Source organism: Perca flavescens, chromosome 16, assembly GCF_004354835.1.
Source record: "Perca flavescens isolate YP-PL-M2 chromosome 16, PFLA_1.0, whole genome shotgun sequence".
Taxonomy (NCBI): domain Eukaryota; kingdom Metazoa; phylum Chordata; class Actinopteri; order Perciformes; family Percidae; genus Perca; species Perca flavescens.
This window is the reverse complement of record NC_041346.1, coordinates 12,010,094-12,024,222: the sequence shown is the minus strand read 5'-3', so window position 1 is coordinate 12,024,222 and position 14,129 is coordinate 12,010,094. Positions and strand designations below refer to the sequence as shown.

Genomic DNA, 14,129 nt, shown 5'->3' with positions numbered 1-14,129 from the left:
AGGCTAGTTTTGCTCCTCTGTTCTCCCTTCATCCCTCGCCTTTTCTCCCCCTTGCTCTTTAGATGTTTCTTGGTATTCATCCACTCGGCCTTGCGATCAATGTCTCCCATCTTTGGCCAACTTTGACAGCGAGTTTGCTAGCCTGCTTATTCCCTCTTTGCCCACATCTGACTAATTTTTCCTCTCCTTTTCTCGCTCTCCTTATCTCCATTTCTTGTTGTCCCCCTTGTCGCAGACCTCTCTTTGCGTCCTACATAGTCCAGAATAGGTGACAATTCACTTTGACTTTGCCACACCACCTCACTCATTTTCAATGTCTTTCTCTCCTCCTCTCTTCCACTTTCTAGTCCTCTCTCACCACACCGTCACCCAGTTATTTATTCACAGCACGGCGGAGATGACAGCCTGTTTTATCAACCTGCCAGTCATTTTGTCTATCACTCTTTAGTCACTCTTTAGCCTGCCAAGCTGTAGCCCTGAATCCTTCCTTTCGGCCTTGTAAGACCAGCGTAAATCAGCCGAGCTCACTTTTAGGTCACAGATAGTCTCAAAATGATTCGCTGACAAGCCTCTGAGGCAGACAGCTGAGAGCTGAACCAATCAGGGGCTGTCAGGAGTGGCTCAGATGATGACGACAGCAAGCAGCGCCATATTTAATCCCAGTTTGGTGTTGATTTACTTCTATCAGCTGCCAACTTTTAAGAACAAGTTGTAAGGATGAAAACTGTACACACGACAGTAACATATTGTTAAAAAGAAATGGGGTTTCCAACGATCACCATGTTTTTCCAAGCTAAACCTGCGGAAAAACCAAGCCAGTATCCTAGAATCAGGTATAAAAAAGGGCTTCATGCTGATGTGTCAAAGGAGACCAATCCTCGATCACGTAGCGGCTTATTAAAAGGCTGATCTGATCATCTGCATTTGGTCTATGCTCCTTAACGATACCCCTGACCCAAGAAAATGTCTGGCTACAGTAAAATGTGTTGGCTGGTTTTGCAAAACTACCTTCCTCAATATCCTCCAATTTCCCTTTTTGTGTGTGTGTTATGGCCAGTTGAATATCGTCACTCTATGTAAGAAATGGCTAATTTGAAAACATTATATTGAGCTGTTTTTCTCAGATGAAATCACCTCGGCCCTGTTTAAATATTTGTAAAAGCCCTCAGACAATTGTAAAGGCTGACCAATAGTATTTATTTATGGAAAACAAATGTAAAATGATGAAATATGGAGATTTAAGCTTTCTGCTTGACAGTGACAATAGTTCTTCAAGTTCTTCAGTCCTGGTTTAGGGTGTTTAGTTCTTTTAATTTTCCCATTAACTCTTTTTTTTTGTGGCATTTTAGGCCTTTATTTGTGACAGCTTATAGGACAGCTTAGACATGAAAGGGGAGAGAGAGGGGGAATGACATGCAGCAAAGGGCCACAGGTCGGAATCGAACCCGTGGCCGCTGTGTCGAGGACTGAGCCTCTGTATATGGGCGCGCTCTCTACCAGGTGAGCTACCCAGGCGCCCATTAACTCTTTCTTTATACATTTCTGGCAACCACATGGACATTTTTCTCAATCCTCGCCATTAACTTTCATTTCCAACCAAACAATCTACGCCAAATGGTGTCAGTTTCCTACCTTTGCTCCTATTGGCCCTTCCTGAGGCCTTGCAAGTACCTCTCCCTCCTCTATCTTCATCTCCCACCAAATATGACCATCTTTGTCAGCATACCTGTCAGCATACCCTCCCCTCTTTCATCTATTAAATGAAGCCTTTCAATTCATTTCACCTTATATCACGCCTCCCTTTCCTCCCTCTGGCCTTGCATTCCCATCTGATACCGAGTCAGGCAGTTCTATCAATCTGCCAGAGGAGAGAACCCTATCTACATTTCTCTCCTTCCCTGCCTCGTTTCTTCCTTCCTCCTTCCTTCTTTGTTTTTCCCCTCCTCTCTGTTCTTGGCTCCCTTCTTTGCAGCTGTGCCTGCATTCACATCTGGCGGTGCAGTGGTGGACGGATGCAGGGATGAGAGACGTGAGTATCTCCTGAGCATCCATCCGGGGGTTTCACTCTCCTCTCTTTGTCCATCTCGCTGGCTCCAGGGTTCATTATTTTGCTCTGTTTGCTATTCTGTGTTTGTCTCTCTCTTAGCGTTTAAGATGAAAGCTTTTTTTTTTTTTTTTTTTTTTTTATTGCTTATGACATATTGCATTTAGTTTTCTCTCCACTTGATTTGCAGGAAGAAATAGCTTTCAGACTTGCCACATTGTTGTCACAAAATGCAGCTAATGGAAAACCCCCTGATCAGTATGAATCAGGCCATTGCAAAAAAAAGAAAGAAAAAAAAGCCCCATACAATCATGGCATATGAGAAAGAATAGTTCTCAATACTAGTCTATAATAAGATTTATTTTAATGTCAGGAAAAAAAAAAGTCTTTTTTAAGTCTGTAGTATTTTCTAAACTCATGTTGAGGCATCTGATTTATGCACAGCCTGATCCACGATTCTGTCAGAAACGTAGTGGCACAGGGTGAAATGAAATATACCATCATTATTTCCCAGTAACATGTGACAGCAGCATTTCCATCCCCCCCCGGCTTTCTAAGCATAAGTATAGCGTCCTGATTCCACTTGTGATCTGTCCAAGGCTGACATTAAATCAACTCTTTCAAAGTCAGGGTTGGCATGTGTTAAGTTTTGCTTCACTCAGGCACATTTTCCCTGTGGGGGATCAAATTCTGGCGGCTCACGAGTTTGAGGAAGCCCACGGTGACATCTTTTGATTTACTCTCGTATTCCAAATATTCAGTTATCACGCAGAATCAACCACGACCTTTTGTTTCAAGAGCTGACATTCAAAGTTCACCTCTTCCCGTCGTATTATTTTCAAATCTCGCCTTTCAGTATTTAGTACACCGTTTGAGTGCCACTCAGTTGTGAACAGAGGTGCATTTTGGGAATTATAAATAATGTGTAACAGCCTACAGTCATTCTTTTCTGTGCTGGTGTGAAATTGAAGGTTGTTCTCATTACATGATTGCCTAGTAAGTAAGTTAAAATGTCAGTGTTTTCCAGCGTAGAACACAGCGCTGTCTATTCTTATTCTGTTAGTCTCTTTATTTATGCAACTAGAAATCATATCTCTAAAGTGTGCACTGAAGCTTGCCTGCATTGTGTGTGTGTGTGTGTGTGTGTGTGTGTGTGTGGTGATTGGGGAAAGGCCTTGACCAACTGTTTACCCCTGTTCACTGACCTCTTTGCAGCGGGTCATCCTGGGCAGGATCTGTGAAGCCTCCCAGTTCTGGCTGTGGGAGAAACCAAGCAAGACACATTGCAAAATTTAAGGGATTTATTCACACAAACTTCAAAGATCTATGAATAACAACCCACTACAACTTGAGCGTGACCACAGTTAACCACTAAGGCAAAGCGACGCAGCTCTTCGGAGCTATAAATCTATAAACATGAGGCGCACCAGCAGAAATTTAACCACGCCGAACACTGAGATGGCCGACAACCAAGAAACGAAAGGGGAAACATTTACACGCTGGGCCGGAAAATGACAGACAATGAGGTGCAGGGGAACATGCAACGCATCACATAATACCAAAATAAAGAGATAGCATTAACATTAGCAGTAGAGAGTTTCTCAGTTTAAGCTGAAGTATTTACGTCGCTTTAAATTCTTTTAAAACATTAATCTTGCCGAATAGAACGCATTCATTTAGCGATTATGTTTTGAGCTCACCCCCGTGAATCCTGATGAGTTGGTTCTGACCAATTACCCCGCCTATAGCATATAGGTAAGTCAATGCCTAAGGTCTCTCTTTTGCTGGAGGGATGCCACGTCAGCACACAGGTAACCAAATTAGACTAAAGCAGCCGCAAAAATCCCAACAGACTCGCAAGAAACGCTTACTAAAGTCCGTGTGATATGTAAAGCAATGTGTCGCCGGGTAACTTGACTATCTATGACTGCTGTGAACATTATTTACTGACAAACATAGATGCAAAAGTAAATGTTTGAAGTGAAATTCCCAACTCAGCCTGTGAGAGCTATGTAACTATTAGGCTTTCACACATCTCTCTCACACACTCCCATGTGCACTAAACAAGGTTATACATAACAAGCCATGACATTGTTTACACAGTGTGAGCAGGGGAAGATTGTAAGATAGGACCTCTAACCCTTACAAGCCTCACTTCTTTGCAGCTCTGCACGATCATTACACTACCTGAATTGATTCTGAATGTTTCCATCGGAGACACGTTCCCGGTGTAGAATATTGCCTATAAAAACTGAAAACTAGGCTTACTTGTTAGATGCTGTCTTGGACATTTTCGAAATGACGGTATTTTATGTGGCAGATAAAAGTTAACATACAATCACGTAAAAACCTGCAGGGTATGCATGATCGGACCACTACTAACTGTCATCACCTCCGATTTGAATATTAACCCCAGCAAATCCACATAAAACGGTATCCTCATCGTTATTTAATTATCATAATATGTCTGTCTGTCCTCCTGAATAACCCCGCTATACCAATTGCGGGTGGGAAAACTGTAGGTCATTAAAGAATGTTGCAAATTGTGACTTCAAACTAAATTCTCAGCCAGCGTATTCCTTGCTTGGCGAGGTAACCGGAGCCGCAGGTTGTAACACAGTAAGCAAAGGAAACCTTCAAATGTATGCAAAGCACATGTGGCCATAAACATAATCAACACATTATATATTCGCTTTATGGTGCATTTACTAAGTAGTGTGAATAGTGTGAAATTCTTTGCACACACTCGCGCATACATACACATGTCCTTACACCCTTTCACCTGTCTATTCATTTCTCTGTTCATATCCTATATAACTGAGAACCCTTCTCATTGGCTACGATTACATGCATGCAAATTTTCCAGTATTATTCCAAATGTAATACAGGTCATGTAAACAGCATATTCCGGTTGGATATTCCGAATAAGGCCTTTTTCCGAATTCAGCATTTTCCAATTAAGACATGTGGGAAAAGCCGTTTGCAGGGCTGCGGTAGGGATGAGTGCCTAACACACAAACACTCCAACTTTTAAACATTATGAAAGACTTGGATATCAACAGGTTTTTAGATTTGCGCAAACATCGCAGCGCCGACCTTTTAAAGAAGCTGGTTGAAGGAATGAAAGGGAGAATCTGTGTTCGCACGGCTGAACCAGTCCGCCATCGGTGGACTGAAAAAAATCCTATTTTGCACGGTTGTGTGTCAACAGGAATATTAGTGGATTATTCACTTGCATTAGCCATGTAAACAGCTTACTCGGAATATCGTCTTTTTCGGAATAAGGGTAAAAACCAGAATATTTTGTGCATGTTACCGTAGTCAATCTCTCCTTCTCTTCATGGTGTGGAATATGGCTCAGTCTCTGTCTATTGCCCCTTTGTCCTCTCTGTTTTCATTACATTACGGTATGGCAGAGACGCCCACCCGTTCTATTAAAATAGGGAGAGAGAACAGGATCCGAGATCAAGCATCTGCTGCAGTGATGTCAGATGACAGTTATGAAGCGGATTATGAGGCTCATAGTCTCTCTGCCTCCACTTTGCTTTCGTAACCTCTGACATCCTACCTGCACAGTCCTCATGCATATTTCTCACTGTCACATTTGCTTTTATTAGTTTTTCCACCATTCATTTTATATATTTACTGTCACCTTTCTCTTTTGAATTGTGGGAATGCGACTCACACTTGCTCTCTCCACACCAGATCATGGCAAGTCTCGCTCAAAGTGAGGACATTTTATAAATATTATGATCGTCAGGCGTTTTATGATTTCATTTCAACTGGAGATCGACTGTGTGTTGCTGTTGTCACTCCAGATGGTTTTTCAAGGTAGCCATTTATTCACTTCAAGACTAAAGTGGGTGAGGATGGGATTTAGGATTACTGTCTTTTGCCGAAGCCGTTACTCATTGAAGCTTTCCCCTTTTTTAAGTTTTCACGATGACATTCTTCCTTGGTTACTCCTGATTTTCCATCTCACCTTTCCTTGCTCCCTCTTAGCATTTTTCTAATTTGTCTTTATTGTTCTCTTTCAGATGTCGGCATCATCACCACACCATCATATTCTCTTTTATCTCTTTTTAAAAGACAGAAATGAGACATACAAATAAATCTGCACTTTAAAAAAAAAAAAAAAAAAACATGAATCGTTGATGGAAGACATTTATTTTCTGAAACTTTCTATCACTCACTTGGTTGGTAAACTTATTCTGCAAATAAACTGGCAGGTCAACCTGCTACCCTCCACCCCAACTATGCCATTAGTTAAATTCTCTCTCTCTCCACGCTGTTTTAGCCTTCATCTTTTTAACCTGATCCCCTCGCTTGCTAATAATAGCCCTGGCTTTAACAGAACAAGCAGGGAAACAGAGCAGAAGGGGAGTATTGGGGGGACTGTTGGCTGGTTTCTCTTTGGATTTTGTGCAATGTGCACTTCAGTGGCTCCTATGACTCCCCATTGATTTATAGTGGTAACCTTTTCATTTTTCGGTCTTTTATTTTTAGTTTGTAAGTGCAAGGTGATGTTCTAATTCGCTCATAATTTGTCTGTTCTATATGTTAGAAGTATAATGTGTGGATGTTTGAGACAGAACTCGCATTGCAGATACCGTATATCTGTGGGGAAACATTGCTGTCAGGAAATACGTGAGGGACCAATGCTATATAGTGTGTTTTGTCCAACAGATGAAAGAAATTAATAAGGGATGATGTGCAACAAGGGTTATGTTATGGGAAAGTGGAAAAACACAGCCTATAGCTTATTGGTGCTGAAGTGACAGACTAACAGAATCAGGCAAACGAATAAACGCAATCCCATCTTTTGGCTGGTGGCTGCTGTGAATCCTCCCTTGTTGCTGTAATCCTTTATCCCTGCAAAGACATCACAATGCTGCGCTGTGAAGACATCTGCTTGGAAAGTGTATTATGCACGGCTAGTAGACATCACGGGTGTGACGAAACGCCCGGCTCACGAGCCGAGACGAGGCACGTGATTGGGTTCACGAGAACGAGACCAGATTTTAACACTATTTTACCAAAAACTTCAATGAAGAAATAAGACCTTTTTTTTTTTTTTTTTTTAAAGTCACAAACTGAAAACCGAGCGCTGAAAGGTTTTGCCATAAACTCAAATGACTGGCTTCTCTCCTGTATAACGAACAGTTACACCGTTACTTATTCCACATGTACTGTGGAGAGAGAGTCTCTTCACTCAGAGAACCAAGGTTACACCGTAACCAAGTGTTTTCTGGCAGTAGAATCCGTCAGTAGACAGAGAAATAAAGCTTATTGTACTATAGTTTAGACTCTTTTCAAACTTGACTCTAGTGTACACGGCCCAGCCCCTGCATACTTACTGGTTTTTGTTTGCTATCGCCCTGCTATTTCTGTAAGATCTACCCGAACAGCTGCTATCTATGACTGCAACATACCCTTATACCGTTCAACTTTTAGACAATCTGCCTTTTTTATTTTTTATTTTAAAGCCTCTACACAGTGGAATGCAATAATATATGACATAAAGAGCTGCAGTTCCATTAAGAGCTTTAAATGTCATCTGAAATCTTTTTCTGAAGACCACTCAAATCTGCAACCACTGGCACTGATTGATATGGTGCTGACTGTGTGTGTGTGTGTGTGTGTGTGTGTGTGTGTGTGTGTGTGTGGGGGGACTGGGGGATGTAAATTAGCCTGTGGCTAACTCTGGTACAATTCATCAAATGGTAAAATGTTTAAAATTGTACATGGGTCCTAATAAATAAAATAAAAAAAAGTATTACATTCTAAAGCACACAAATACATTCCCACCAAACACTCAGATGATTTTTGTGAAGACAGATGCTCTTTTCTCCTCCTCTGCATTTTATTAATTGCAGCACTAAACAAGGCAGTATTGATTTATGACCATTATAGGACGAAGGGAGAACATTTCTCTTTGTTTAATATCATTAAAAGTAAAGTTAGGCTTTGCTTTCCGCTTCCCGACTCATTTTAACAGAAAGAGAGGGGTCAGCGCGAGACAGCGCCGCAGTGAACTGCACGCGGACCGGTGAGTGTGTGTGTGTGTAGAGAGAGAGAGAGAGAGAGAGAGAGAGAGAGAGAGAGAGAGCTTTAACGTTCTAACAATGGGTTTTCCAGGCAGCTTTTTTCTTCCCCTATTGCTCTGCAAAAGTACACTCAGAGTCAACTTTGGAGGCACTATTTACCTGGACGAGAATTTTCGCCACTTTAATCTCGCGAGATCTCATCACATCTCTAGTAGACATGGCAAACTGCCACGAGCAAGCTTGATAATACAAACACACTAGGATAAAGTCATTTGAAGAAAAAAAGAAAAAGTCCTCCAATTAGCATTGGATTTCAGTAAAATGGATACAAAAGTAATCCCGTGTTTGATACAAGACGGTTTTCTTTTGCGTTGCAAGTGAAAGGCCCTCCGGGTCGTCTGGTTTAGCACGAGTCGGTCGGTCCCCGATCAGAAAGGTTGGAGTCGCGGGCTTTGAGTCAAACGTGGCTCGATGAGGCTCAACACGGCAGCCGACATTTCAGATGAGTTCACAAACATTTTGCGTAATTTTCCCCCGAAGGAATGTGGAAATAAACCAACCTACTGAGCACTGAGAAAAGGTTACATTTTTACTAACGCCGGGCTCACGCAATGATGCTATGATCCTGACTCTTATTTTGTCTAATCCGTAGCACGCGTCTCCCTTCAATCAGGATCCACAGCCAGGTGTTTTTTTTTTTTTTTCAAGATCTGACCAGGATTGGCTGGCCTCCGAAGCAAACATCCACCCATGCTGCAGTGTTTTAGTGTTTATTATTTTAATTTTAATAACAAATTTAAATAAAAAGTAATGATAAGTATGGAGTTAAGATTTCTGCGAGCTACAGATTTGGGGGTGATCTGCTGTTATGGGGCCGTTGAAAAGACCCATGCTGAGTGTTTAATTACCTCCGGGAGGCTTCTCTCACTGTTCACGTTCACATCTCATCTCTTCTAATTGAATCCCTCTCTCTGTAGAAGCTACTGTATATTTAGCCCTCTCCTGATATTCACTTTTGTTCTTTTCTTTTTGGTCTTTTCTTTTTTTGTTGTGTGTGTGTGTACATAATTATGCTTTCACTCTTCACATAAATAATTTTTTTGATCCTGGCCTGCTGATAGTGTCAGGCTCTCTATCTGGAACTGCACGGGCCTGTTGGGATTTGTTTTTGCTGATTTGCTCGGTTTTGCTTTGGGTTTTATTTTTGTCATTTCCTTAATGCTTTGTTAGTGTTATTATTTGTCTTCTTAGCTCGTGTTAACGCCCTGAGAGTTGAGGAACTGCTGAATTGGAAAAGTACAGCTGGTGTCAAGGTCTGGAAGAAGGAGAAACACTGTGTGTGTGTGCGTGTGTGCGTGTGTGTGTGTGTGCGTGTGTGTGTGTGCGCGCGGAGAAGCACAGAGACAAAAAAAGCTAGGGAGACTGAGACGGCAGATAGACGAGGAACAAACAAGAAGAGGGAGAGCGAGAGCGTCTAAAAGGCGATGTTTCACATTATAGCTTGTTCTGCAATGTCAGATTTTTTTTCTTCTTGCTTTTCTCTTTCTCTCTCTCTCTTTCAGCCGTGCAGTCAGGGTTTCTGGAAATAAATAAATAGCCTTTCAGCCACTGAAGCCTGTAGAGAAACTGAAATGGGCTGCATTGACTATATATACAAAACGGCAACAAAATAGAAAAAGAGCAAAATGTCTGACTGTGATACTGCGGTCGGATTTATCTGCGGTAGAACATGTAAGGAGACGTGATATCTGAAAGCAATTTTTATTTAAAAAAAATTTTAAGATAATTTTTTGGGCATTTTTAAGCCTTTATTTTACAGGACAGCTAAAGACACGAAAGGGGAGAGCAAGGGGGAACCAGATGCAGCAAAGGGCCGCAGGTCGGAGTCGAACCCGCGGCCCGCTGCATCGAGGAGAAAACCTCTATATATCCGGGCGCCCGTATCCGAAAGCTATTTTGACTGACCTGGAACAGCACACACATGAAGCGAGCAGGGACAACTTTTCTAAAGCCTCTGCAGTACACGCGAGTGCACTAGAGAATCCTGACCAAAACAGGATCGCTGAGCGATTGATTGCTGCCATTATAAGGGGATTTACTACAATAAGACCAGAACATGTGTTTTCCTCTCATCTATATTTAGGAAAACTATTAATACGCTTTCTGGGCTTTTAATGCTCTTGCTGTTGTTAATGCATCGGGGGGGGGGGTGGAGTTGCCTGCTGGTGCGCTCATCACCACTTTTAAGCCCAAAGTACATAATCGTTATCTTGCTGTCTCGTGGCAGAGGGCCAGCCAATTTTATCTTCCAAATAAATTCAGAGAACGTCATTCCATCCCAAATATTAAACCATGACTTCTGTCTCTCTTTGAATAAAGAAAAGAATCCTGAGTTCCATGTCTAATGTATCGGTTTTAGTCAGTTAAGAAGATTATTATTTTTTTTCATTTTGTTTGCAATTTAAGTTTTGGAAACTATGTTGATCTACTACCCACTTATATACCGTATGTACCATTCGGTTTATTCAGTCATTTTCTACGAACATCATATTACAGCAATAATACCTGACCATTTGTTCCCTTTGCCTGTTACAGTACGTAGAACGCTTCTGCTTAGAGAGCGCCATGAACAATCTCAGTGCCTGGAGAAGTAAATGTTGACTCACTGGTATTGATCAACAACCCTCTAAACTCCCCCCTCCCACACACACACACACACACACACACACACACACACACACACACACAGATATATCACAACTGTCACTTTGAGCTATTACTGTGTAGAGCACATATATTTGCAGTGAATTCTGTTTGACTGCACATGGACACTGGTTCCTTCCAGTGTGAATATTTGGAGCTATAAGGATGTACTTACTCTAACTCTCCTACCTGTTCTCCTGCTGCAATTGAAGTCATCAACTCCTGCTAAAAGCTGACTCAGTTACACCAATTGCAGAAATCCGTATGAAATAGTCCGATTTTGGAGCCCAACCTATTTTATTCAGTTATACTTATTCTTTTCCATTCTCCAGTATTGGATTTTTTTTTTTTTTTTTTTTATGGGGGCAGCCTTTTTATATGTGACAATAGACCGCTTCATCAGGAGCGTGACGTGGCCGTGGCAACAGGCGTTTTACAGCACGGCAGATTGTGCCTGATGTGCGTGGCACGTTAAGTTACCATGAAGTGGAGCTAGTGTGGTTTTTGTGCCGTGTACGTACCAGTGCGTGTGGAAGACAGCGGGAGAAGCGTGTAATAGGCTCACCTGTCCCTGGCTGCAGACTGATGGGCAGATGGGGAGAATGGAAACCAGATGGAAGGAAAAAGAGCAACGGAGGAAGGGGAGAAACAAATGCAGAGTAGATGAGGCTGCACCAGACCGCCTGTGGGTTGCATATGTTTAGATTTGGACTTTGCCGATTAAATAAACACCATTTGTGTGTGTGTGTATAATAAATAAATATAAATAAATATATATATATATATATATATATATATATATATACACACACACAAAATGGTGTTTATTTAATATATGTATGTATGCATATATGTGTATATGTATGTGTTTATGTATGTGTGTATATATATATATATATATATATATATATATATATATATATATATATATATACATACAGAGAGCTTTATATATAAAAATAGGTGGGATAGCAATAGTAGAATGATAAAATAATTAAATAAATGTTGCTGGGAAGATGGAACACCTGGAAAAGGAGCAATGGGGAAAGCTGTAGGAGAAAATCTCTTTACAGGATTACCATTAGACTCTACCGTACATGCATATGTGTAGATTTCGACTTGGAAAAAAAGAATGAAATTATTGAAGAAATTTTGTAGGAAGATGGATAGCCTTCACAGCATGTTGCCATTTCCATTAGACTGTAAATGCTTGTAGGGCACCCAAATCTGTGACCACTTTGAACACGATGTGTTCACTTTTACAATCCCTTGAGGGGTTTCTAAGATTTTCAGCATTATATTATCCCTTTAAACACTAATTCAAATCTCTCTGCAAAATAGAGGTTGTTATTATCACAAATTTGTCCACGTGTTGAAAAGATGGCAAGGACACAACGGACGCTATCCTCAATATCAGCATAGACGAGCTTTCTTTAGGGGTGTGGCAGATGTCCGAAAAAAAGCATACTGTAGGAATAATCACTGAGTGTAGTAAAACTGAATCCCTGTTATTTTTTTGGGACTGGATGCTGAATCCTTTTCCAGAACAGAATGGCGTATTCAAAACTTAAATCCTGTACTGCACCTTTCCTGTGGATGCAGTGACTAACTCTGGCTTGTTTTCGACAGGGTGAAGAGGAGGATCGTGCTGACGTTTCGTCCTGTCCAAGGTGAGTTGATGAGACACGTGTCTTTGCCCCTGTTCAAACACACAAATTTATTTTTTTTCTGCATTTCAATTTCTATCTAGTTGAATTTAGACTTTTTTTTTTTTTGTGCTGAGTAAGTTTGGCAAGCCAGGGGTGCTTGAAAGTCATTTCATATTTGGTGTAAATAGACACAAAAATGTTGCTCTGGTCCTTTTGCTTTTTCTGCTCGACCATAAAAGCAGTGAATCGGCATCGTCTTGTAAATGTGTTCTATTACCACATGAAATGTCCCTCGCACCACTTTGAAGATGATGGTTTCAGTACTGAACACTGTTCGAGATCCAATCAACAGTGGGAGCCACATGTGTGAAAAGCCTCCGAAATACTGGGAACCTGTTTTGCATTTGTGAGAACACGGCAGGCTGTATGTGAGATTAAAGCTGTGTTTGATTTCAAAAAAAGATTGCGTGAAAATTCTTGATACGATTCAACAAGCGATCCCAGCAGCTGTCCTAAACCCCGCGATGAGAACCTCTGGCCTGCCAGTATGGTGATCTCTGCTTCTCTGTCAGTAACCTGTCTCTGGCTGTATCCTGTTGCCGTGGTGACATGCACGTGTCAGCAGTAGGATGTGTGTGTGTGTGTGTGTGTGTGTGTGTGTGTGTGTGTGTGTGTGTGTGTGTGTGTGTGTGTGTGTGTGTGTGTGTGTGTGCGCGGTGGTGGGCGTTGAAAGGACTCGCCGGAGGCGGATAGAATTCCTCCGTCCAGAAATGCCAGCGACACACACATGTCGATGGTCAGATACGGAAACTTCAGAAATGTGGGGGCACGCAGGAGACACACACACACACACACACACACACACACACACACACACGTAGAGGAACTACGCAGACGGAGCGGACACACACGTAGACAGATATCCAGATTCCATGAAGGCCACTGCCCTGCATTCATGCTGACAGCTCAGGACTATAAGGTTTCATACAGGGAAGTCCATGCCTGCCGCAATGCTTTGAACAAGAATAGTATGTATACACACATTTTATGAACTCAGAGACCTGAAGCGTGAACGTTCAATACCACTAAAAAAAAAAAAAAAAAAAGGACGAATGACGGATGATATTTACATACAGAATTAGCTAAATGCAAATTGTTGCTCACTCAGCAGCTGCAACAGAGGAATCAGGGGGGTTAAGTGCCTTGCCAAGGGAAGTTTGACTTTAGTCCACAAGGGAGGGGAGCGCATTACTCATTTGCACCCCCCCATGCCAGTTTGCAGTTTTGAACCAAGGACACAAGCCTGCAGAAGCTTCAGGCTACCACTGACAACCAAGTGTAATGCACTGTAATTACTCCAGGATTTTGTTTTTCGCCAGAGATGTAATTGAGTTTAAGTTCACAGATTTATTCTCTCCATCGGGACATTGGGCTTGCAGCAAGGCATATGTCATCTTGCATAATCACAATAAAGAAAGAACTGAGATTCAGAAACACAACACCCATTAAATGAAGTGGAAAGAGGGAAGACTCAGTGGATTGAGACTCTGGAGAGTAGGCCTTTCTGTCTGTTACAGGTAAGGATGGGAATGGCATTGGAAATCATTTTTTTCTCCAATTCAGGACTTGGATCCTGCTTTGAGCAGGATGGTGTTGATTTTTTTTTTTAGGGCCCCAAGGGGGAAG

General features: G+C 41.7%; 1 protein-coding gene across 2 annotated transcripts in view; it reads left to right on the top strand.

Moving 5' to 3' along the window:
* cntfr (ciliary neurotrophic factor receptor) overlaps window positions 1–14,129 on the top strand; it is a 273,674-nt gene that overhangs the window by 35,514 nt on the left and 224,031 nt on the right. Inside the window, exons 1-2 of one of the 2 annotated variants that reach the window (XM_028602618.1) lie at window positions 3,837–3,855; window positions 12,424–12,464. The gene's annotated coding sequence lies outside the window, so the exon portion shown is untranslated. Of the gene's footprint in view, window positions 1–3,836; window positions 3,856–12,423; window positions 12,465–14,129 lie in introns of those variants that run through there. The other variant, XM_028602619.1, reaches the window with a different exon arrangement.